Source organism: Anabrus simplex, chromosome 3 (assembly GCF_040414725.1).
Source record: "Anabrus simplex isolate iqAnaSimp1 chromosome 3, ASM4041472v1, whole genome shotgun sequence".
NCBI lineage: Eukaryota > Metazoa > Arthropoda > Insecta > Orthoptera > Tettigoniidae > Anabrus > Anabrus simplex.
The window spans coordinates 68,054,196-68,081,139 of record NC_090267.1 but is presented as its reverse complement, the minus strand read 5'-3'; the positions used below and the strand labels follow the sequence as shown (position 1 = coordinate 68,081,139).

The following is a 26,944-nucleotide window of genomic DNA, read 5'->3' as shown; positions in this document are numbered from 1 at the left end:
TGTAGTACGTCTGTCTGGACTTTAGCGAGTCTCTCACTAACTTCGTCCGACATATCAGCTAACGAACTTGTAATACCCGCCTGTATTTCACCTTTGAAGTCTGAGAAATTCTGTTTCACTGCTACAAGTTCACTTTGAATGGATGCTATTTTCCCATTAAATAATTTCACATCCATGTGCAGTTTATTAATGTTTTCGACCGTCCTATTCCGTATTTCTTCCAATGCACTTTTAAGATCCGATTTAAATTTATCCTGTCCCTCGTTCAGTTCCAATTTCAGCTTTTCATTATTTTCACTTAATTCCTGCCTCAATCGCTCCTGATTTTCATTAAGGTCCTGCTTCAAGCTATCTTTCAGATTTCCTAACGCATTCTCCAAAAATGCACGCCATTCATCCATAATAACAAACTTTTTCAAAGAAACGGCAGTTCAGACCTCGGGGAGAATATTATCAGAGTATAAACCAGAGTCCAGTTCCACGTCCACTAATGAATTAAGCTCACCTCCTTAGGGGAAGATTTGTATATCATTTCAATAATATTTAACTATTAAAATCCGAAATGTTGCGCAAATGCAGTCGCATAAAAAATGAAATTTTCCTAATCTCCAAGATTTTGTTTCAAGCATTCAACATGGCCCTTCCTAACTTTAACTAAAGTGCGCTCTGCCGCAGAGATCTGGGCTAATAAATGTTATCAAATAACACAAAAATCCTATTGTCGCCGCATCTTGCTTATGTCCAAATTTTGGACTACAAGATCGAGTCCTTAGATTGGCGTCGCCGATGAAATTCGGGCCAAGCCCGTTACGGGCGCCAAATTTGTACTACCTGGCCCCGTTTTGCCGGGCAGCCCAGCCGGTAAGCAAAAGTCCCAGAGGCGGAACGTTCGCTTACAGGCAACGCTAAATAATAGGGGACAGGGACAATCTAAGGACTGACGACAAATGAAAACACTAAAAAGAAATGGGTTTTAACATTTATTAAATAAAATATCAACACTTTCCAGTTTCTATAAATATTTTCAAAATCTTGAAATAAAAATATTTAGCTCTTCCCTGCTGGAATTCACCCACAGTTCTTCATTAAATTGCATTCTGCAAAGATACGAAACTAAGTCTTAATAAATCGTATTAGGAAATTAAATAAATTATTATTTGAGAAAATCCTATCTCAAAATATCAAAAATCTGAATTATTTTTTAAAATTATTATTTAAATTAACAATACTCTGCGATTCATTTTACCGTGAGTCAAATTTTTACCTCACACGAAAAATTAAATAAATCATTTCTATTAATTAAATATTATTCTAATTAATTATTTAAGCTTCAAATTATATAATAAAATTATTTTGAAATCCAATATCCAACTCATTAGATTCTTATTTTTTATGTCAATTGACCTAGTGTTGTGCACAACTCACAATAAAGACTTAAAATTCTCGCATTGTAAAGTTAAACATTTTACATTTTGTGAGCTTAGTTCATTGACGCGATCCTTGCTTAAGTATTTTCTCTCGAAGCAAAGATCCTAATCTATCTTATTCCGTCATAAAATTACTTAAAGATTCATAATTGAGCCAAATATGCTCGCCACAAAACAACAAAAAAAATCGAAACTTTACGCGCTCAGCGTACATATATCATGACGAAATATAACCATGAAAATCACATTTACAAACAAATCAGTCATTCATCCATCTCACATTCAAGCTTTGGTCCACGGTAATATTATCAAATAGATTTATCGAACCCTATCTCTTGATTTTTAATTTTAAATTTTATTTGAAATATGAGAGTTTCTCCCGATGACAATATCAGACAAGGGCTACCATTACGATCGTCTGACGTGTGATTGTGACAGGATTATCACTTTTCCAATGAAATAGATTCCACAACGATGTTCCAGGATAATTTTACAGTAGAAATCATCACTAAAAATTCCATAGAACTGCCTACAGTCACAGATAAATAAACATTCGCGCATACGGTCTATGAGTCACGACTACGTTATTTTTAATCTCTTATTATCTCAAATTATCGATCAACATGTGCTGCATAAGAAGAAATTATGTTCAAAGACACACTCTCTTCCTTAACTGTCTCGTGTAATGGACACACAAATAAAATCCTATCTTAAGATCCATTTACAAGTCTCAAAAATACCAATAACAGTAAATGCAAAATTTGTGGACATTCAAACCACGACCAATATTCCAGGCCAACATCTACTTCAATATAGCACACATTAATCACTTATAAGCACAGTAATAATTACACTTATTTATTATTATTATTATTATTATTATTATTATTATTATTATTATTATTATTATTATTATTATTATTATTATTATTATTATTATTTGATTATACACGCGCGGTCGCGTCATCGCAGGCTATGGTTTAATGAAATCATAGATGACTCTATTTTATCTCGAATCTATGGTAAACCACAAAACATCAAGGAAAAATCCTAAATTCACAGAACTCATCGATATTCTGTCCCAAATAATTCAAAAAATTATTCCATCATTATTTTATAAATTAATAACTATTATCGCGTGGGTCAAATATTTTTAACACTTTCCTCGACTTATCATGGGACAGTGAGAACATGTCACGAAGCACTCACTCAAATAGAACAAATTATAGGTCCCAAATACACTCTCACACACATCAAATCTACCAACACCAGTGAAAGAAGAGTGAAATTCCTAACTACAAAGACTATCAGAAATGATTTCAAATATTCAAGCAAGGACTACGTCTACATAATTATTACAACAGAAAATAGAGAAAAGTATAATTTAAAATCGTAGCTGTAGTAGACTTGGCTTCTGGACTCGGTTGATGATCAGTGAATATTTAACCAAACTCCATCTCCGATATTATTCTCTCCCGGGCTGAATTATCCCTCACATTTTAATTATACATGGCTGCAGCAGGCGAGGACTTAGGACAATTACAAACTCCGTCGTAATGCTGAAGTTCCATTCTTCCGAACTATTTCAGGACTGCTAGGGATCTTCCGTCTTCTGGTGAAAGCTGAAACTAAAAGATCTGTTTTAGAAATAGTTCCCAACACTCACTCGATTCTTCAAGATGGCACAGTTTTTACCTACTTTAAAAAATTTTCTTCAGATTTACAAAGTTAAGGAAATCTGAACTGCTGCGTTTCCGATATTTCTGTGTCACAAAATTTCCTCAGAAGCAGAAAAATTATCGTCTTTCATCAAATGAATGCTGGTAATGTTCCACGTCGGATACGCCGTTTCCAATAACACATGTGCTCGAACAATTATTCCCGTAGACAACTGAGCAACTGAGCGAATGAGCAGAATGAGCAGAATGCAAATGAGCAAATTAGGAAGATTCCTCAGATACATGGGTATTTATTTCTTCAAGACGTAGGTGTGTTTGTTAATTGAATTTTATTGGCTGAGATTTAGCGATCGGGCTAACCTTGCAATTCAATTGGTTAAATATCATGACGTCAAAATCTCAAAGTATTGATCGCTTTTAATCTGGTAGAGTTCCTGTCCACGTGCTACCCATCTGGTGTCTTCAACAAGGCACAAAAAAACCCAGACTCGCTTACATGGCACGGGGAAAACCTGTTTCACTGCGGGCTAGCAGACAGTGCAGAGTTGAAATCACCTTCCTGGATGATAATTTTATGCATTGTTCCACCCCAGTAATAAAATATTCTTTCCATACAAACCAATAACCAATTTTCAAGGGTGCAGTACCAAAGTGGCGATTCAAGCCTGGGCCATTCTGATGAGAAGATAGAACCATTGGAACTGAGTTATAACGCCCGCCAATTGCAAAATATTTACTCGCACGTTTGATGGTGCCATTTCAGGTTCCATTCCGTTCCCGGGCATTTGACAAAATATATAGGCACGTATCCGCGATTGTCTTGCTACATTTAATTTTTTTTTTAAAAATCACAACTTACCAAAGATGCACATAGTTCTGGCTTCTCAGTGACAAAACGGTCCCTCTTCAAAAAAAGTTGCTTATATGGCGCAAATTAAGTAAGTGCAGCTCACAATAATGTCTCAGTCTTCCCAACGCTGCAACTTAAACACAGCACACCTCTCAACCACGGCACAACCCGAGGATCCATAGGACATTGTTGTTTCCGGGAACCAACGGGCAAATCTGACACGATGTTGTAAGCTTGCAACTGTGTATGGCCGTGGTCCCCGTTATCTCGGTGATCACATTCTGGCCCCCCTACTGAGTAATCCTTTGCTAATTGCCCCTTTCCTCAGGCATTTGTCAACACTCGGTTACATTCCCAATACTGAGGCCTCTACAGGGAAATATCCCCGCGCATCACAATCCTAAGTATTTTTCTTGAAATATCTTCATTTATGCTCACTTACACCGTGTTTAGGATAACAACTTATACCATTGAAACACCAGCTTCATGACATCCATTTATTACGAGCTGTTGACTACAACTGACTTTCACACACATATGAATCAAATTCAAATGTTCAAAAAATGAAACAAACGAAGATAAACAACTTGACTAAATTAATATGAATTACCAACACATAACCTCAATGTTGTATTCCTAAAATATGTACAAGATATGATACATGGCATTTTATTTTTATGAGAAAACCTCAACATTCCAACACTCCCCCCTTTTCTCAAAAAATTAAAATACTACACTTCAATCAATCAAAACCTATAAGCTTATACAAACTCTTAAGCTTGTTGCTTGATAAATTCTTTGTGAACAAGTCTGCAGCATTTCTCTCTGATGCTACATATTGTACCCGCTCAAAGCCTGAGTCCCAACCAGCATTTATCTCAGGGAGTGTTACGGTCCGAATCTATCGCAACTAATAAACAATAAAATATTTATATTGAGATATAAGATCTCAAACTAAATGTAAGGGCGCCATCCAATCAGTACTACATGGTTGAACGGGACACTCTAATCTTTAACTTTAAGGCTCATCATAAAACACACAAATTATATATATATTCAGATCAAAGGGAAATTATGAAGGCTCCGTCCTAGGAATGGGGACGTATATTTAAACGGTCACCGACGGTTTACTATTCTACAAGAACAAGAACCTGAAACTGTTTCCTTGCAAATGCTAAAGGAGCATTTTATTTAAGTAAACAAAATAATTTTTACACACAACAAAATCTGTTGACCCTTGATTTGCCGGTAATTTGGCAAATTATTCCTGAAAATGATTACATAATATTTAACACTTTTGACCACCCTTCCACTTGGGTGGTGGAACCGTTGATATCTGAAGGTATCATATTTACCTTCGTTAACATCATGACCATATTTGGTCGTGGACCAATTACCTGTTGGCTAAATGATCGCGATCACATGGACCATGTTATCGCCTCCACCTTGATTGAGATGAGACCAACCCGGGAAACTACAAACTCTCCCCGGGTTCCTAACCAAGATATGCTAATCGTTAGTTGAAGGAAACGACAAAGAGACTCTAACCTAATGGTCCAGATGTAGGGATTCGCCTTCATTTTACAACTATTAACTTAACTTATTATTCACAACAACGTGACATTATTACGCTAATTCGGCAGCTGACTTCCCTAGTATAATTCATCATCAGCATCCGAAATAATAAAATAAAACAAAAATAATAAAAATTATTATTATTATTATTATTATTATTATTATTATTATCAACATTATTATTAATAGTGGAGATCGTGATTATCGTAACACGTAATCATCCTCACTATAATACTTCAACTTCTCGCTCTTATTATTCTCATCTGAAATAAAAAAGTAGCTTCCATTTCTTATACTTCAAATATTATTATTATCATTATTAAAGTGGTTTGAAAATTTCAATATTTTCAATTCAATTCCCTCCATCATTATTGTGTTCATAAATAAAAATAAAAAAATCTTCTTCTTATTCTTCAAATATTACTATTATTATTATTATTATTATTATTATTATTATTATTATTATTATTTAAAAAAATAATTTCGCTTGTTACACGGTAGTCCACTATATATATGTTTACCGCATAACCCCTTTTACAATTCCGATTTATTTTGGCACTAATCAATCCAGACATGATTTACTTGCAATATGATTATTATTATTATTATTATTATTATTATTATTATTATTATTATTATTATTATTATTATTATTATTATTATTATTATTATTATTTCGAGAATTTTTATTTTTATTTCCCATCTTTATAAATTAGTCACATACGTTCTCTCCCAAACAGAAATCACCAAGATCTGAATTCACATCAGTCGGGACATATTATGTTCGAACCCGCAACCTTATTTTCGTACTGTCGTTAATTCATGGAGACCATATGTTCCTAAGACAATTCTCAAATCCCATAACACCTCGTAGTTGAGCAAATACCTCCAATCTCTGCAAGTGTTAAATTATTCCTTCCTTTTCCATTTTGAAATCCATTTATCCATCGGAACTTTTCAAAACATTTTCATTAATTAACCCTCGGTGCGTGGACTCTCTTCTGCCACTCATATCACCGGTATAGAAATACAACCTCTATGTAGGCCTTAAGATCCATCTATTTCTTCATCAACATCGGTACAATTCGCTTTCATTTCGGGCCGGATTTCTGTCCCACTAAACTCCAAATCTCAACTTGTGGCTCAACTCACTCTGGGCCTCAAACATAGCGTGACCGTATTATCAAAGTGCCTATCTGGTTTCTTCCAAAATTATTTATGATTATTATGGAGTCCAAAAACGTTAAATCAACAATTAGTGTTAAAATCGGATTCACTGCCCAAATTAAAATATTCATGCCGCATATTATCTCCACATTTAAATTACCTTAATTTGCAATCATTCTATCCAACTAGGCCCGTGCCTTTATTCTCAAGGATTATTATTAAACACGCCTTTACACATTACCCAATATTAATGTAATACTTCGACACTTGTTCAAATTATTATTATTTTGTCCACTGGCAAACTTCGCGATATTTACAAACAAATCAATGGACTGCATTCCGTCCCACTAGAATTTAAATCACTATGCAACCCTACCTCTGGATTATCTTAACAACATGCCTTAATATCTATAAAATTTCCGATTACGTAAAAACACTTTGGAAGCACTTCTAAATGAATATTAACATTATCTTTACGTGAAACGTGCTCCATATCATATCAAACAACTCAAGCACTTGAATGAACAAATAAACCCTACTCTACTCTATTAAATAATCAAAATTGTGATGAGTGCTTGATGTAATTATGTACATATTAATTTGTCCCTTTGTCTATCTATCTTTGAATTTATACGAGCCGGAAACGGCTCGTTTCACAATTAAGTTACATGATAAATTAATATGATTTCCTCCCCCTAACGATAGCAATCTTCAAATATCTTAAAAGGTTACTCATCTCTTTTTTGTAGTCTGCTAAACCGGACGAGGAGCACAGGCCCCGTCCAGTCTTAGCCCTGCATCCTACTGGTTTTCATGCCAGCTTGAAGAAGTAATCCAATGCACTTTTCAGATTTACACATATTAATTTTCAAGTTTTAAAATTTTAACATTTTAATAAATTTACACACACTAATATTGAACTGAAACTTTACACTTATGGCCCTTCATCTAACCCACTTAATGTAAATATACATTCTTCATTCCTTTCCCGGACACTAGGAACATGGGATACCTCCGGATCCCGTTTTACAACGGCCCGGACGCGCACTCGATTTCCCGTCGCATGTTCGCGCAGCTGACCAGGTATCAGTTGATGATTGACAGTTTACTGGGTGAAATACGTCGAACACCCGTGATCGTTCTCCCACCACGTACTCCCTAATTTATTTTGTAGAATCTCACACTCCTATTCGTAGGTTTTAATTTAACGAGTTCTGAATATTGGAACTCTTCCTGCTAGTAGACTGTTCAAGACTGTAATATGAACCACTACACGTCACGAATTACTGTGCTACGTAACATTCTAATACTTCGAACACTTCTCCACGAGTAAATATACACATGCTTCCTAGCGTGGTAACGGCACGGAATATTCACAAGTAAGTTACGCACCCCTACCGTGGTGACAGCTCGAACACATTATCAGAAGTAAGTAAGTCCGTCTCCACGACCCTATATTTATATTTGACTGCCCTCTCCTCCGAGTTCACGGGAGGTCATCTTAGGACGCGCAGTCCCGATATCCTCATACGATAATTTGCGGTTCGGCCCGTGGCTTAAATATGAGATCCAATGATGTAATTATATTCTCAAAGGCTCTATACAAATTCTCAACTATTATCGTTCGCTGGTAATTGATATATTTGCGAATTTAACTGCCGTATCCCGGCTCGGGATTTCGCGCTATATTGTGGCGTCCCTTGCCTCCAGCCAATCAGCGGATAGCATTCATTAATTCTTAGAATTACGCCATGCAATCTACCTCAATTATTAACTTTCCATAAGTTTTATTATATGGTTATGCTTCTCTGATTCCGAATTTATGACTCACTTCCTTTTATAAATTTAATCCGTGGAGTTCAGGTTTCTCGTGCTTCTTACAATACGAAGTTGGCGTACCTGCGACTGGTCGATGAATTTTTCAATTGGTCCACATAAACCACGGGCCCAGGAAGGCTCATATTTTTTTCTTCAAGTACCAACCTTGCGTTCAACTCCCGCTAGTACATGGAGATACCCCTACGTCATTTCTCAGAATTTTCCGCTCGACCCGATGCGTTGTTGCCGCTACCAATTCTGCCCGGGGCTACGAAACTTTGTCAACACTTTTAGCCTCGCTCATTCCCCTCCGTCACAATTCCTGAGAATGCTAATTCTGCTGTTCATTGTGTTTGTTAACCTCAGTGGAGACAACAGTCTGGGGTCGGTTTCACAACATCCTCTCGGCCTGGTCTTTACTTATAATATATAAAGTACGATCTTCTCGCTTCTGAAAATGAAATATATATTCCTCCATAAATAATTACAATTGCATGACGCTTAACACACCCCCACCAGGGCGCAATATACTTACTAATTGAAACCCTTTTTTTACTAGTTCTCTACATACATGGTATATGATGTCAATATGTTTTGGCGTTTCACTCACAATATCGTTTTTACTCAATTTAATTGCTGCTGCATTGTCAGCAAAAACTTTACAAGGTATATCCATAAAGCTTTCCAGCCCAAGCTCTGATAGCAAATCTTTCATCCAAGTTACTTCTCGAGACACATCTGCCATTGCCATGTATTTAGCATCCATGGTAGATCTAGCAATACAACTCTGTTTCTTACTATAACCACTCACTGATCTTCTAGACTTAGTATCTCCTGCCCAATCTGCATCACAGAACACTTGTACTGACTCCTCACAATTTTTGAAACACAACTTTAAATCTCTAGTACCACATAGATATCTCATGATATGCTTCACTTCTTTCCATCTTTAATCTTAGGTTTTTGACAATTTTGACTAACTTTACTTACCGCAAATGTAATGTCAGGTCTAGTATTATTTGATAAATATAGCAAACGTCCTACTGCACTGCGATAAATGGTACAATCAAATTCCTGCTCATCATTTTCAGCTGCTGAATACCCACTTGGTAAAACAGTCTTGCTCGTTTTACAGTCACTCATGGAAAAAACAGCAAGTAATTTGTCAATGTATAAACTTTGACTCAACATAACCCCTTGTTTTGTCTGTTCTATTTTTATTGACAATAAGTTTGTTGCTTTCCTAGATCTTTAATCTCTAACTCATCTGCCAACCTTATTTTAACCAACTTAACAACCTCTTTGTCACCTATTGCAATAATGTCGTCAACATACAAGCCAATAACACAACACTCCTTTACATACACACATGGTTCTTCGATACATCTCTTAAAATCTAGCCTTCTTATTATAGCATCAACACAAACATTCCAGTCTTTACTCGAATTAGGCAGTCCATAGATGCTTTTCTTCAATTTACATACATAGTTTTGGACATCCTTTTCTACGAACAATTCTGGTTGTTCCATGTATACAGTACAACTGATTTCACTATTTAAGTAAGCACTTGTTACATCTAGATGTTCTACAGTCCAACCTTTACGTACGGCAATGCCTGTTAACAGTCTCATTGTTTTCCTCTTTATAACAGGACTAAATGTTTCATCAAAACTAAGATTCATCTGTCTCTTAAAACCTTGAGTAACCAACCTGGTCTAATATTTCTGAATGTTACCCTAACTGTCATATTTCAATGAAAACACCCACTTAGAACTAATTATCTTGACATTTTCTGGTCTTTTTACAATTTCCCAAACATCCTTCTTTCTCATTCCATTGATCTCCACTTTCATGGTTTCCATCCAGTTATCAGACTCTTGGCTTGACATAGCCCCCTGAACTGTTCTAGGTTCCACTACACTCACATGTTTAACTTCCATCACTGCCTTACATCCAAATACTTTCAATCTACCTAGTTCTTCCTGATCCAACTTCCTATTGAACCACAGTTCATACGGTATCTGAAAATATATTGCTGAGGATGGGCACCTATTTCTTAAGTACATTGCAGTCATTACCGCTTCTCCCCAGAATTCCTTTGGTAACCCTGACTGGATCAATAGACTTCTAACAGTATCAAACATCGTTCTATTCTGACTCTCTGCTAATCCATTTTGTTGTGGAGTATACGGTACTGACCTCCTGTGAGTAATACCACATTTTTGCAATTGTACTTGAAACCCGCTACTCGTATACCATTGTCAGATTGCACTACCTTAATTCCTACACCATGTAACTTGTCTGCATTTGCCTGATACCTATTAAACACCTCTAATACTTCATCCTTATTTTTCATACATATATCCACATTAAATCTGGAGTATTCATCAATCATGGTTACAACATATTGAGTTTTCCCAAGTGATGTGGACTAATTTTTCCAATTACATCAGTGTGCACAACATCAAGTGGTTTTTCTGCCTTACGCTCACAAGACTTAGGTACTCCCTTGTTACTTAGTTTCCCCTGAATGCATACAAAACAAGTATTAATATCATTACTCCTTTTCAATTCTAACATAGGCAATTTAAGTAAAGCTTCAGAATATGCATGTCCGTATCTCTCATGCCACAACCTAACCTGCCCAACACTTTTAAATGCTACATTGTTATTACATTCTTGATCTATTATTTGATCAGAGTCACTTACAGCTACAATATCATTTCTCCCCTCTATTTGTTCTACATACACATCATTCCTCCTGTTTGCAAAAGCAATGTTTCATCTCCGTTCTTATCTACAACCACTGCTTTCTCACCTGCAAATCCTACTTTGAAACCTTTGCTGGTTAACTTAGCAACCGATATTAAATTTGCACCTAAGTATGGTACATACAACACATCTGTAAATGTAATTGTCCATCCTCTGGACATTTTTACTTTTACCTTACCTATACCTTTAATATCCAGCTTACTGTTATCTCCTATTTCTACATTCCCGGTTACATTTGTTAACATGTCTGTAAACATTTCCTTTGTAGGATATATATGATGGGACGCACCTGAATCGAACAACCAATCTTTAATTTTCTCAGTTCCCACAGAAACTACCATGCTCATCGCCTTATCTACTACATGTATAATTTCTGAGCTTACCAGTTTTCCACTCGTATTCACTGATTTACTCTCCTGCGATGGTTCGTCACTCTTCATTGTTGGACATACTTTTGAATAATGTCCTGACTTACCACAATTGAAGCACTTTTGGGTACTGCGACAATATTTAGATACATGTCCCTGTTTACCGCAGTTGTAGCAACTATATTTTCCTCGTTCCACGTCTTCTTTCTGGATATCTCGCTTCTGGCTTGAACTTCATCCTCCTCAAGTCTTCCAGTGTCGTAAGCCTTTCCTCCATTTTGCTGAAGTTTCCTTCTGCTTTCCTCCGTGAGTAATCTCGCCTTCACCTTCGAGATGGTCACTTTCGCCAAATCAGCTTCCAAGGAAGGTATACAAGCTGCATATTCCTCTGTAATATTTCCGATGATCATTCCTGCAACTTGTTGATCTGTGAATTCGTATCCGGCTTTACTAGTTCTCCTCCACAGTTGATTTATTTTTGCGAAGTATTCTTGAACACTCATGTCCTTCGATTTCACAAAATGAGTTAACTGTTTCAAGGTCATAGCACCATTCACTAGCCCTCCATCATTGCACAACTCGTCCAGTTTTTCCCATGTCTTTTTCGCTGATTCAATATCTGCAATGTCACTTTCAAAATCTTCTCCGACATATTTGAAAATAACCGCTAACGTGATCAGATCACATTGTTTCGCGCTCGTCGTCTCGTTTCTGTCTGAGGCAGTTGACAACCTGGCGTATCCTCATACCCTATTACTGATTCCCATACATCTTTCAACAACAGCTCTTGTTTCGCCTTTAATGCCCACGAAAAATTGTTCTCCACTGTAAGCTTGGCCACTTTCCTATGCAGTGTTTCTTCACCGGTCCACGAGGTCGCCATTTTTACCGTCACAACTTGCTTCGTCCGACGTTAATTCTCGTTACTTCATTTCCACTTATATTGTCCGAAATTTACTGCGGCGTTTTGGCGCTCTGGAGCTCTGGACCCATAACCTGTTGAAATATCTTCATTTCTGCTCACTTACATCACGTTTAGGACAACAACTTATACCATTGAAACACCAACTTCATGACACATCCATTTATTACGAGCTGTTGACTACATCATATTAAGCTATTTGCTACAACTGACTTTCACACCGTTGCCTACGTGATAATACAAGGCCTGGAAATAGAGCCCGTAAAACGCTATCGAAGTGGTCACACTGAAGTTCAGTACCGGGCCGCTAGGGTCGCTTTCTTGCCCCCTGACTACCAGGTTCGCGCCTTTAAACGTGTTTATTAACAGTTGGTTGTGAATGTATTATGCATTCATCTGATGTTAAGCATTCGCTGTTCCAGTCATGGTATATTCACGAGAAATTAAAGGTAGTGGAATTTCGTTTCACAAATTTCCAGTGAATGTTCCATGTTCGAAACATTATACAGGGGAAGTATTACGCATGAGATACGACTTCCACCTGATGAAATTAGGTTCCTAAGTTTTGATCCCAGTTACGTCATAAGAATCGGGCGATCCCAAAATTTGTCACTGGACTTCTTTGTAAACATTGCTACCGTGACCGGCGATCATTTGAGAGGCCTCTTCAAACTCAGAAATTTTAAATTAGGAAACCAACCAGACAAATAATTTGCCCAACAAATTTGGAGAAAATGAATGTAGCAAGAGCTAAAAATACCGTATTTTATTTCCCCCCGGAACGAACTCTGGTTTGAAAAGTATGGAGGTTGTTTGTCCAGAGAGCATTAAATATAGTTTAAATTAAATCATTTGTTTTATGGAGCATTTTATGAAATTGTTCGATGCGGATGACGTCTGCAACACTTCACATGGGACACATTCCAGGAATGAGAACGAACGAGCATCTTTTAGTACTGAAGATGAACGCCTCAGTTGGTTAATTAATGATTTCCTGTCGTATATTAAGGAGCCGGCCCCGTGGTGTAGGGGTAGCGTCCCTGCCTCTTACCCGGGGGACCCGGGTTCGATTCCAGGCCAGTTCAGGGATTTTTACTTGGACCCCTGAGGGCTGATTCGAGGTCCACTCATCCTACGTGATATGAATTGAGGTGCTGTCTGACGGTGAGATGGCGGCCCCCGTCTAAAAAGCCCAGAATAACGGCAGAGAGGATTCGTCGTGTTGACCACGCGACACCACGTAATCTGCAGGCCTTCGGGCTGAGCAGCGGTCGCTTGATAGGCCAAGGCCCTTCAAGGTCTGTAGTGCCATGGGGTTTGGTTTTTGGTTTGCCATTATATTAAGAAAATTCAAATGCATTCAGAGAAAGTAAAAAAAAATCATGAGGGAAATGTATCAGGCATAGGCCTAGATCTTGACTACCCAGTCCACTGTGGCCTGCATAAAATACCTCATAAGTATACATTTGCATAATGCATTGACGAGGAACCTAACAAGCGATGACATCGAGCTCTTCTTCAGCTACCTAAGACGCCAAGCGGAATACAATGACATTATGGTTCGTGTGGCGAAAGAACAAACAGACTGTAAAGGCTGTTTAGAACATATCTCTTCTCCAGCTATTCAAAGTCCATCATTGGGTCTTATTCGTTTTCAAGATCGAGGAGCCCTCAGATACCGAAAATCATCGTCTGTGGCACTTCTGCAGTGAACGACGGAATTTGTCACCTCCGCTACGCAGTACTTGCCCCGAAGAGAGTTACTAAAAAGTGTACGTTTTTTATTTTCGAAAGACATTTTCAACAGTGAAATTATGTGTAGAAATTGTAAACACGACAAACCAGCTGTTTTTCTACAATGAAAACTTCTGAGACCTCTATTAGACAACGTTGCTTCGAGCCACTCAAGTAGAAGAGGGAAAGTTTTGAAACTTGATAAGAAGCCCCTCAAAAGGAAAGTTTTGAAACTTCAATGACATATCCAAGCCAATGCACCACCGCTCTATAAATAAAGTACTGTCAATACTCGCAAAACATTCAGCTCGTTTTATTTAGGATATAACTAGCTGATGTACCCGTGCTTCGCTACGGGATTTTCAGAAAGACTGATTTGTGGTTTTCCTAACTGAATTGAACATAGGTCATCACAAAAACGTCAGTAGGAATGTAGCGATTGAAAGCAATGTTGTCATATAAAATACTCGATCAAATGAAAAACCGCACACTTTCTCACTTTCAACGAACAGTACTACGGTCCCGATCTAAGAGTCCAAAGTTCCAGAGCTGGAATAACCAGGTCGCAGACTGCCGTGAACACTCCTCTGTCATTATTCCGTTAAATATGCGCACTACTCAATCCGATCAGTGCCTCAGAGTAGGGATTGAATAGCTCGAATACTATGATGAACCAGTGTGTTACGTACCAGATATATCAGAAAATGTATGAACCAGAGGAATGGCATGTTAAAGAAGAAAGTTATCTTACTCCACAGCTACTTCCCGCCAATATACAGGCGGGCTGTTACAGTCGGTACGACCAGGCGAGTTGCCCGTGTGGTTAGGGGCGCGCAGCTGTGAGCTTGCATCCGGGAGATAGTGGATTCGAACCCCACTGCCGGCAACCCTGAAGATGGTATTCCGTGGTTTCCCATTTTCACACCAGTCACACCAGGCTGTACCTTAAAGCCAAGGCCGCTTCCTTCACCACTATTCATTTCCTATCCCATCGTCGCCATAAGACCTACCCGTGTCGGTGCGACGTCAAGCAAACTGAAAAAACCTCAGTACGCTGCAGTAATCCTATCTATCGGGGATGAGAGGAAACAGAAGACAAAAAGCACATCACAACAAACAATGGTCAATGTATAGTACGCGCACCTTTTCTTGAGCCCTGGTTCCCATTCGTTACTATGGAGATTCGGGCTCAAGAAAAGGTGCGCGTACTATAATGTTATTGTTGTTAAAGTTTATGAGCTTTCTATATTGCAGGCCTTCACATTAGTTTTCTTCCGACTCTGTGATATTAGGGTGTCTTACAAAATTATTGATACCGTAGACTGTAGTTCCTTATTCTCAGATATTACATACCGATTTTCACTAAATTCTGTTCACCCATTTTCTCGTGACTCGGCGCTGATATGGAAATAGTAACAAAAATAAAAATTTATGAATATCTCTGATTATATGCGGTACGGTAACAATGTATAAGACACAAGTGATCGGAAATTTAATAATTTCTTACATAACTACTACTAACTTACGACATAACTAAAGTTATGTTAGTTATGTAGTATTTATCGATACGACCACTAATAACATAAATAACTTATTTGAGAATTACATTTCAGGCCTTCCCCTAAAGTACCATTTCACTCAACATGAATAAAATAATTTGTAGCCTAGATTGCAGTGGTTCATCACACGATATTACATACCGATTTTCATTAAATTCTCTTCAGCCCTTTTCTATTGATGCGTGTACAGACAGACAGACAGACAGACAGACAGACAGACAGACAGACAGACAGACAGACAGACAGACAGACAGACAGACAGACAGACAGACAGACAGACAGACAGACAGACAGACAGACAGACATTACGGAAAATTAAAATTTGCATTTCCTTGTTACTGTGGACATGACAGATACAGAAATATCATTCATTTCAATTTCTGAGCAATGATAAGGCAAGACACTTATTTTATATATAGATTACATTTCAGGCCTTCCCCTAAACTACCATTTCTCTCAGTGCGAATAACATTATTGATAGCCTAGATTATAGCGACGTATTCCCCGACTTTGCATACCAATTTTCGTGAAGATACGACCACTAATAAAATAAATATTTGACAATTAAATTTTGGGCCTTCCCCTAAACTACCATTTTTTCAGAGTGTATAGCCAGTATTGTAGCGACTTATTTCCCATTATTGTCTAGCGATTTTCATTAAGACACGACCACTAATAACATAAATATTTGAGAATTAAATTTCAGGCCTTCCCCTAAACTACCATTTCACTCAGCGTGATTAAAATAATTGACAGCCTAGATTGTAGCGGTTCATCACCCGACTTTACATTCCGATTTTCATTAAATTCTCTTGAGCCGTTTTCTCGTGATGCGTGTACGTACATACATACATACATACATACATACATACATACATACATACATACATACATACATACATACATACATACATACATACATACATACATACATACATACATACATACAGACAGCCAGACAGACAGACAGACAGACAGACAGACAGACAGACAGACAGACAGACAGACAGACAGACAGACAGACAGACAGACAGACAGAAATTATGGAAAAGTAAAAAATGCATTTTCTTGTTACTGTGGACATGACCGATACAGAAATACCATTCTTTTCAAATTCTGAGCAATGTACAGATAAAACTCTTATTATATATTTATAGATTTACTTATTGACATATATGGCCATGCGAATTCAAGGGGGCAAGAACGCGATCCTAGCGGCTGAATGGTGAACTAGGATGCTACCCGTTTCCATGAGTGCATTTCAAGGCCTTGTATTATAGCGTAGGCAACGTTCACACACACACGAAGCAAATTCAAATGTTCAAAGAATAAAGCAAACGAAGATAAACCACTTGACTAAATTAAAATGAATTACCAACACATAACCTCAATGTTGTATTCCTAAAATATGTACAAGACAACGAGCTAGAAAGAGGACTATAGAGTGGCTAACATGGCTGCTACAGTGCTCTGGGTGGTGCCAAGGCGAAATAGCGACTCCATAGTTTAAGCGCCATTCATATAATTTCTCCGCATACGGTGCGATACTTCTAATAGATTAGATCGAAGAAAATATGCTCTCTACGTGTGTGGCATGCAATTGCATAAATTGTAGAGAAAACACGAAGAATAAATATCATATTTTAGATATGATTCTACGTGGTTCGCGGTATATAGCTCTTAGCTTGCTTTCGGGATATAGCGAGTTCTAATCCCACTGCCGACAGCACTGATAGCTGGTTTTCCGTGGTTCCCATTTTCACATCAGGCAAATACGGGGGCTGCTGTGCCTTAATGCCACTGACACTTCCTTCGCAGTCCTAGCCTTTTCCTATCCCATCGTAGCTATAAGGCGTGTCTGAGTGGGTGCTACATAAGGCAAATAAAAAATCGGCGTTACCATAATCTTCTTCCAAAGATAATCGAAGTGAATTATTCAGGAAAGTCAACTTATGTGATTTAAGATCATTATCACAAGAAGAACTGTTCTCTTTTTTAGCAATTATTTCAAATTGTTTATCCTACAAATTATTGTTCTTATTTTATTGTTATTATTATTATTATTATTATTATTATTATTATTAAGGGATACTTTATTACACCATTGTTCACTTCATACCTTGTACCCCACGGCTCTAGAATACTTATTTTTCGTAAATTATTATTAGTTTTACGCCCTACTAACTACTTTTTCGGATAAGCCGAGGTGCCGGAATGTTGTCTCGCAGGAGTTCTGAGGGATTTGAGCACCTAAATACTATCGTACTGAGCCAGGATCTAAACTGCCAAGTTGTTTAGTGTCCGGCTTCTTGGCTGAACGATCAGCATGCTGGCCTTTGGTTCAGAGGGCACCAGATTCGACCGGGTTGAGCATTTTAACCGGGTAGTCGACAGTTAATTCCTCTGGATCCGGGACTGGATAACCTTCTTCATCTACACACAACAGAACATTCTACAACCACTACAGAAGCACGCAATAGTAAATATATCACTCCACCTAGGGTTGGCGTCGTCAGGAAGGGCATCCGGTCGTAAAATTAGGCTAAATCCATACAAAATGCCAATTCCAGGTAAATGGAAAGGTATCAGGATTCATTATTATTATTATTATTATTATTATTATTATTATTATTATTATTAAAGTTATATGAATTATTTCTCGATGTTGTTATATTGCTTTGCTCAAGGTTTTCTGTTCTATATTTTCATTCCCTGTAAGTGGGTCTAAATTTTTGGCAATGTCTTGTGATTTGTTTTGTAATTCGGACTAGTGGAAATGCGCTAATTTTCTTTCTTTATACAATATGTAAGTACGTAGCCTGTATCTTGTATTTTTTAATGTCCTTTTAAACAGACATTGCGCATCTTTGAGTGCTTCCCTAATAAAGAAAACTGTGAAACGGTATTTATTCCCGCAGCCTCTGTACTTGCTTCATCACAAGCCCACTCGATTTGGTCGCTTACAATATGGCGGACGTGGCTTTCAAGTAGATTCAAATATGGCGGTCCAATAGCCACTCTATAGTCCTCTTTCTAGCTCGTTGGTACAAGATATGATACGGTACATCACATTTTATTTTTATGAGAAAACCTCAACATTCCAACAATTTTCCTTCGTTCAAACTATACAAATATGGAGAGTTATGTATGGCCCTATTGAGCCTCGCTGGTAGATTCTTTGTCGCTACGTTAATTTAACATTTCGGCGTAAGTTTTGAAGTTGTTTGTACCGTACGTAAAACAACGGCTGATCCTCACTCTAGTTTCCGGAAACATTTTGGTGGGGGCCCGGCCCCCCTGCTCCCCTCCGCCCCTCTGCTTCGCCTCGGGGTGACACCATCTCCCTCGAGCCGTGTTAATGGTTGTGTATGGTGCCACAACCAACACGCGCTGAATAACTCGCAATCCTTAGATTTTGAAACCAAGTTACCTATAATTCAGATAGTGCCCACCCAGAACGCTAGTTAATTTACAAAAATGATGAATTTGTGTTCATAATTCGCTCCATCTCGCCTGTGCTGCTGTGCTTTGAAAATAATTACCGTTCACAATATCTCATTTACCAAAATTTTAGCTACTGGTACTTAAAATTTACGATAATCAACACCTCCTAGTGTTGCGATAATAGACAAGATTCTTCGAAACACGTATAAAAAAGGGATAATAAGATAGCGTAAGTTGTCACCCTGCTTTGTTTGGATTTTGTGACGGAGGGGTATTGAGTTTTGATAATAAATAAACAATAATTGTTTACTTAGGAAATATACACCACCTTCATGTGCTGAAGGCCTTTAGCTTAAAAATTGAATATGTCTGTGCTTTTTACGAGTTTTAAGTCAGGGACTCTGTTGTATACAAATTAGTGTGCGGTGAATTTTGTGTGTGTATCGAAGTATTTTGAAGTCGGTGGTAATGATGTAATTTGAAGAACCCGTGTAAGTTGTGATATCTGGAGGCTTTATTCATATTTGGTTGTGTTATATGTGTAATAATAACTTCTTCATTATATCTATGTTGCCGTTTTATGTCCGGAATGAATATTCAACCCGGCTGATATTTGCTGTAAATGCCGGACAACGTCAATCATCAGGTAACTGGTGCCTGATTCTTCTTTGGTGCCTGTAAAGGTTCGTTCAATTGGATGGAACATCAGCTGTAGTTTACGGCTGTTCATAACCGATTTTTTAAGGCTCTTTCCAATTGTATACCATTCATGAATGTTTGAATATAATTCCAGATAGAATGGAACTTAATACGAATTGAAACTAGTACCGGTAATATTGCAGTTGTACCTGGAAGAAGTGCAATGCCAAAAACTTCATTGCATGCACAACCATCATTGGTGGCAGAAATTTTCTGAACTTAATATTAAAGGTTAACCAGTCACTGTGTAGTTTCCAACATAACCTATCCTTATTTGTACCTATATCTTTCATGCATACATACATGCAAATATTTTACCGAAAATGAAATGAAACAGGGTTAGTACACAGACTATAGTAAATGGCTCTTCCATAATAAGTTCTTATGTGCATGATGTTTTGTAAGATTTCTTTAGAGTTTGTCAAATGTGCAGTGCATATCGTTCCCCTCATTATGTAAGCGAGATCTGCAGTGATTTATTGAACTAGGTTATCTGACTTCACTACTGTTTTTGGTTGTAAATGTCTGAGTAAGTTGCTTTCAGTCTCTTTTTTTTTTTTTTTTGTGCTTATGGTAATAAATTAACGTTGGTCCCGTGGTGTAAGGGTAGCGTGCCTGCCTCTTACCCGGAGGCCCCGGGTTCGATTCCCGGCCAGGTCAGGGATTTTCACCTGGACCTGAGGGCTGGTACGAGGTCCACTCAGCCTACGTGATTAGAACGGAGGAGCTATTGGACGGTGAGATAGCGGCTCTGGTCTAGAAAGCCAAGAATAACGGCCGTGAGGATTCATTGTGCTGACCACACGACACCTCGTAATCTGCAGGCCTTCAGGCTGAGCAGCGGTCGCTTGGTAGGCCAAGGCCCTTCAAGGGCTGTAGTGCCATGGCGTTTGGTTTGGTTTTTGGTAATAAATTAACTTGAACTTAACTCTAACAACTTACTGTTATGATAGGCCTAAATTAATATATGCACATGTAAATAAACCTTAAACTCCTGTGATTTGTCTTGCTTGTTGGATAATTACTGCACATTATTTCTGTCATTGGTACTTTGGTCAGCGATTTAGGCCTACATGTTGGATTCACAGAAAAAATGTTTTACGATACCTGAAATAGCAAAGAGGAGAGATACTTCCTCGATGATTGCTAGGGATCCATCAGCCCACTCCACAAAATACCAAATTCTTACGTATATAAAGGAATGAAACCATGGGGTCAGATAACAAATGTGTCATTGACATATCTCAACCAGACGGAAGGCTTGAGTGTGCAAGTTTGAAGACTGTGCTCTTCAAAATCCTGCATGTAGAAATTACAAAAGTACAAAACGTAACCATTTTCTTTTGTTGCTATTGGGCAGCTGTAATCAGCTGTCATGAAGGCAGTGTTCGTATGACTCTTGGTATAGGCCTAACTCACATGATGTGGGGCCACAGGGTTACTACATTTGGTGAAAATATGAAAAGCAAAGAGTTTGAAACAGACATGGCGGCTCCACCAGTTTGTACTAGCAGCCAGCACATAGCATCCCCTGTGTTAATAAAAATCGTTGCCATTAGACCTATCTGTGTCGGTACAACGTAAAGCAAAATTGCTAATGAAAAAAGTAAGTCATTAATTCGTGTGTTATCCAATGTTGAGGCCAATCTCCATATGAAACAAAGGGGCCACACCGCCTTAGCGACACTCTTTTCTATGACTGCAACGCATGCTGTCCGCACAGAAAGAAAAAAAGAATGACTTAGTACATAGCTCATGCCAGCCCCATGATGTAGGGGTAGCACACCTGCCTCTTACCCGGAGGCCTTGGGCTCGATTCCCGGCCAGGTCATGGATTTTTATCTGGATCTGAGGGCTGGTTCGAGGTCCACTCAACCTACGTGATTACAGTACAGTTGAGAAGCAATCTGATGGTGAGATGGCCGGCTTGGTCTAGGGAATAATAAAATTTATGTACAATTTTATTTCTTAACCACCTATTCAATACAATATACTCTTTACAATTAGTGTATAATCATTACACCATATTAATTATGGGACATGTTTCTCAAGAACATAGCGAGCATCATCAGCCATTAATAATCAAATATTCGGTCAGGGCCCTGAGCCAGCATTGAACCTAAGACAGTCTCTTCATATCTGAAATTTGCTATGTTACAATAAAAGAAATGGTAATGAGGGAATGGTTTAGTAAATGTCCCCCCAAAATAAAGATTGGCCAAAAAATCAAAACAAATTGCCTGGGTTTCGCTGACAATTTAGCATTACTAGCAGTGGATATAAAAGAAGCAAAAACCCAGATATCAGACCTTCAAAACATTGCAAATAAAATTGGCCTCAAAATATTATTTGAAAAAACAGAAACTATGCCCCAAAAACCAACATAACTAAAAGAAGTTCCCATAAATGGTAATAAAATCAAAATAGTAACTCAGTTTAAATATCTTGGAGAAATAATAATACATAACCTAAATGGAAAAAATCTCAATCCAAACAAGAACAAATAGATTAGCTAAAGCACAAAAATTAACATGGGATATCTACAAAAAGAAATGTCTATCAGTAAATGCAAAAATAAAACACTACAACACAGTTATAAAACCGGAAGCTACATATGCAACAGAAACACTTTTTCACATGAATAAACAATCAAAGACTGACAGACTTCAGAAAATTGAAAGGAGGATTGGAAGAACCTGCATCAACAAAAAATACCAGAAAGATGGACATTGGCGTTTAGTACCTAACAAAGTCGTGTACAAAGAGCTAGAACCCATTACAGATACTATGCGTAAGAGGAGACTGGGATTCTTTGGACATATCATGAGGATGCAGGATTCGAGACTTCTGAAACAACTAGTACAACACAATCTCGTCTCAAAAAATACCACAACAGGATGTAAATGGATCAGAGAAGTAAGAGAGCATCTGAAGGAAATAGGCCTTACTACAAAAGACACCACAAATAAGATAAAATTGAATACAAACCTCCACTTTACCCTTACACAAAACAAACCAACAACACGCATATTTTCAACTGAGGAAAGGGCACAAAGATCGGAGCGTCTGAAGAAGTACTGGGAGGACCGCAAAGCCCGAACAATCCCTTCAAAGAGACCTGAACGACGGACTGACTAAAGTGATCCTATGTGGTCATAAAAGAAGAAGAAGAGAAAAAGAATGATTATTGGTTACAGTAAGTTGTAAAATAAAACTGAAATGTTACAACATGTGCATCAGATTAAAATTTTTGTTTTTTTTGTTTAGCTTACAGCGTCATAAATTACAAAGAAGTGGTTCTATGGTTGAAAAAGCCAGTCATAAAGAGCACCAGTGTTTTACAATGGTATAACATTATAAAATACATAAGCGCACGAATTGTTAAAATTCTTTATCGTGGAATAATAAATAGAGTGTCAGAAAAATGATAAGCTGAACCATAACACATCCATGTTGTACTAGTCAAATGACACTTGACCAACCGTAGCAGTTGAAAATAGTTATGCAATCTCGAAGACACGACAAGATAATAAAGTCAGCAGTAATTATATGGAGTGAGGGCATATGACATTATTTATGGTGATTCTTCCGTCAAATGGAAATGTTAAGCCTTGAACATATCCCTTTGACAGGAGCAGGCTATGTGCTGGCACTCTTCCTTCCTATCATATATCACATTATTTATTTCATCTTATCTACTTATTTGAGGAATTTGATGTCAGGAAGGGTATCCGGTCTTAAAAACTCGCTATGAAGATTCATCTTACTTCATACCCGACCCCATAGAGAAACGGGACAAAGGTTGGACATACAATTTCAGATGACCCCCCAGCCATAATATATATTTATGTCAAAATTCTACCAGCACCAAGCAAATAATCAAGCACTGTACAATACCTATGTAGGCAACACTTGCTAAGAGCACTTATTAGGACGTGAGTTCGCGAGAAGTATTGGTGAGGAATGAGGTAGAATGCCAGATGGAAGACAGGAAACGCAAGTTTTACAGAGGTGGAATGAGGCAAGAGGAAAGGGAAACGTTGATTTTTAGGTAAGAAGATGGAGGTGAAACACGGTTATGAGAGGGAGAGAAGGGAGGAGGAAGTAGATTCTGTTGCTGTCAAACCAAACCAAACCTCATGTTGCAACAGCCCCGAAGGGCCATGGCCTACCAAGTGACTGCTGCTCAGCCCGAAGGCCTGCAGATTATGAGGTGTCGCGTGGTCAGAATGATGAATCCCCTAGGCCCTTATTCTTGGCGTTCTAGACCGAGGTCGCCATCTCACAGTCAGATAGCTCCTCAGTTGTAATCACGTAGGCTGAGTGGACCTCGAACCAGCCCTCAGATCCAGGTACATATCCCTGACCTGGCCGAGAATTGAATCCGGAGCTTACGGGTAAGAGGCAGAGGGTAAGAAGATGATGGTTATTTTCCATGTGGGTATTAACAATGTGTAAACCAATATGATCTTTTAACAGATTGCAACCAATTACCTGTAATGATATTAGGCTTAAAGTTAATGAGGGACTTCGTAAACACCATTAGGATTTTCTGCACACCAATAACGAAAGTTATGAGTGTTCACACGATCATTAAAATGAAACCAGAAGTTTTACATATGAACATACGGCGTTGCAATGATAAATGTCTCACCATGTTAATAGCTGAGATTCAGGCTGGCGACTGATGCTTGCCAGGTCCGAAACGTGCAGGCTGCTTACAAGGTCGGATTGGAGAGTAAAAAAAGCCTCTTCGACTGCCTTAGTTTATATGAGAGAACCTGTTTATGCTTTCTGAGAATATTGCCAATCCTATCCGTGCCAGATTGTATGCATATGGGAAGAAGGGCAGACTCAAAGGAGGAAAATCATGTAGCAATCTGTCTTTTAGTTTAGGATGTAGCATTACATCAATCTGTTTCATTGAATAGCCATTGCTCAGGAATGTTCTGGTTAGGAATTCAAGTTTACCATTTAACTTATCCTCCTCACGAAGCTCCCTTGCTTGGCTGATAAGGGTGTTAAGCACAGCACCCTTTTGGCAAGGATGGTGATGAAAGGACCATAAAGATATCAGTTAGTATGGGTGGGTTTATGGTAAACTGAATGACCTAAGGTTCCGTAGGATTTCCTAGAAACCAAAACAGCCAAGAACGGCATACATCCTCCACACTCGGTCTCCATGGTAAATTTAATTTTGGGATGTAACCTGTTCAAGTGATCCAGAAATAGGGAGTTTGTGTTCACTATGGGGCTAGATAACAACTGCGTCATATCTCAACCAGATGGAAGGCTTGAGTGTATAAGATTGAAGACAGCGCTCTTCAAAATCCTGCATATAGAAATTAGCGATGACTGGTGCCATTGGTGAACCCATGGCAATGCCAACAATTTGTTCATGTATTGTACCGTGAAAACTGAAATACGTGGTCGTCAGGACAAGGTAAAACTGATTAGCAAAATTACAAGGAAAGATCTCAACCAACAAAGATAAGGTGTCCATGATTTCAACCCTAGTGAATAGAGACACAACATCAAAACTGACTAGAATATCACCAGGAGAGCCATGCAGATTGGATGAAATGGCACTAATTTGTAATGAATTCCTGATGGATGCCCCATTACCTAAGTACGGCTTAAGAAGTTATCCACGTTATTTGGCCAGGTTGTTTGTAGGGGAACCTATACTATTGATAATTGGTCTAAGGGGAACTCTGCCTCTGTGGATCTTAGGAAGACCATAAGGACAGGGAACTGTAGAAGCCTGCTGTCGCAAACTACGAGAAACATCATTTGGAATCGAGCTACCTTTTAGAAGAGATGCTTTTCTTCTATCATTGGTCTTGGTAGGATCATTCTCTAGCACCTTATAGGTGGGATCACAGCTGAAAGCAACGGGAAATGACAGCCGTAACTACTCCTGAAGACGCGCAGCTCTCTCTGTATGAATGATGTACTGATGATGGCTTCCTCGTGGGTAAAATTTTCCGGAGGTAAACTAATCCCCCATTCGGATCTCCGGGTGGGAACTCCATGAGAGGGGGCGATCATCAGGAAGATGGATACTGACATTCTGCGAGTTGGAGCGTGGAATGTTAGAAGTTTGAATCATTGTGGTAGGTTAGAGAATCTGAAAAGGGAGATGGATAGACTAAAGTTAGATGTACTGTAGTTGGTATAAGTGAAGTACGTTGGCAGGAAGAACAGGATTTTTGGTCAGCCGACTACCGATTTATCAACACAAAATCAAACAGGGATAATGCAGGAGTTGGTTTAATAATGAATAAGAAAATAGGCCAACGGGTAAGCTACTACGACCAGCATAGTGAAATAGTTATTGTCGTCAAGATAGACACCAAACCAATGCCCACCACAATAGTGCGGGTCTATATGCCTACTAGTTCAGCGGATGATGAGGAAATCGAAAGAATATATGAAGAGATAGAAGATTTATTACAATATGTAAAAGGTGACGAGAATCTAATTGTGATGGCAGACTGGAATGCAGGGGTAGTCCAAGGAAGAGAAGGTAATACAGTAGGAGAATTCGGATTGGAACAAAGGAACGGAAGAGGAAGTCATCTGGTTGAATTCTGCACCAATCACAATTTAGTCCTTGCCAATACTTGGTTCAAACACCGCAAACGACGGCTGTATACGTGGACGAGACCTGGAGACACTGGAAGGTATCAATAGACTTCATTATGATTAGGCAGAGATTCAGAAACCAGGTGTTGAATTGCAAAACTTTCCCAGGAGCAGATGTGGACTCTGACCATAACTTGCTGGTCATGAAATGCCATCTGAAGTTGAAGAAATTGAAGAAAGAAATGAATGCAAAAAGAAATGCAGATAGAAAAGAGTGTGAGGGATTATTTCAAAGAACATGTTGCACAAGGGCTAAATGAAAAGGCTGAAGGAAACACAATA

The 26,944-nt window shown here is 38.3% G+C and overlaps 1 protein-coding gene across 1 annotated transcript in view; it reads left to right on the top strand.

The window, feature by feature from the left end:
• Positions 1-19,595: 19,595 nt before the first annotated feature.
• LOC136866656 (trichohyalin) overlaps positions 19,596-26,944 on the top strand; it is a 185,328-nt gene continuing 177,979 nt past the window's right edge. Inside the window, exon 1 of the mRNA XM_067143774.2 lies at positions 19,596-19,806. The gene's annotated coding sequence lies outside the window, so the exon portion shown is untranslated. The remainder of the gene's footprint in view (positions 19,807-26,944) is intronic.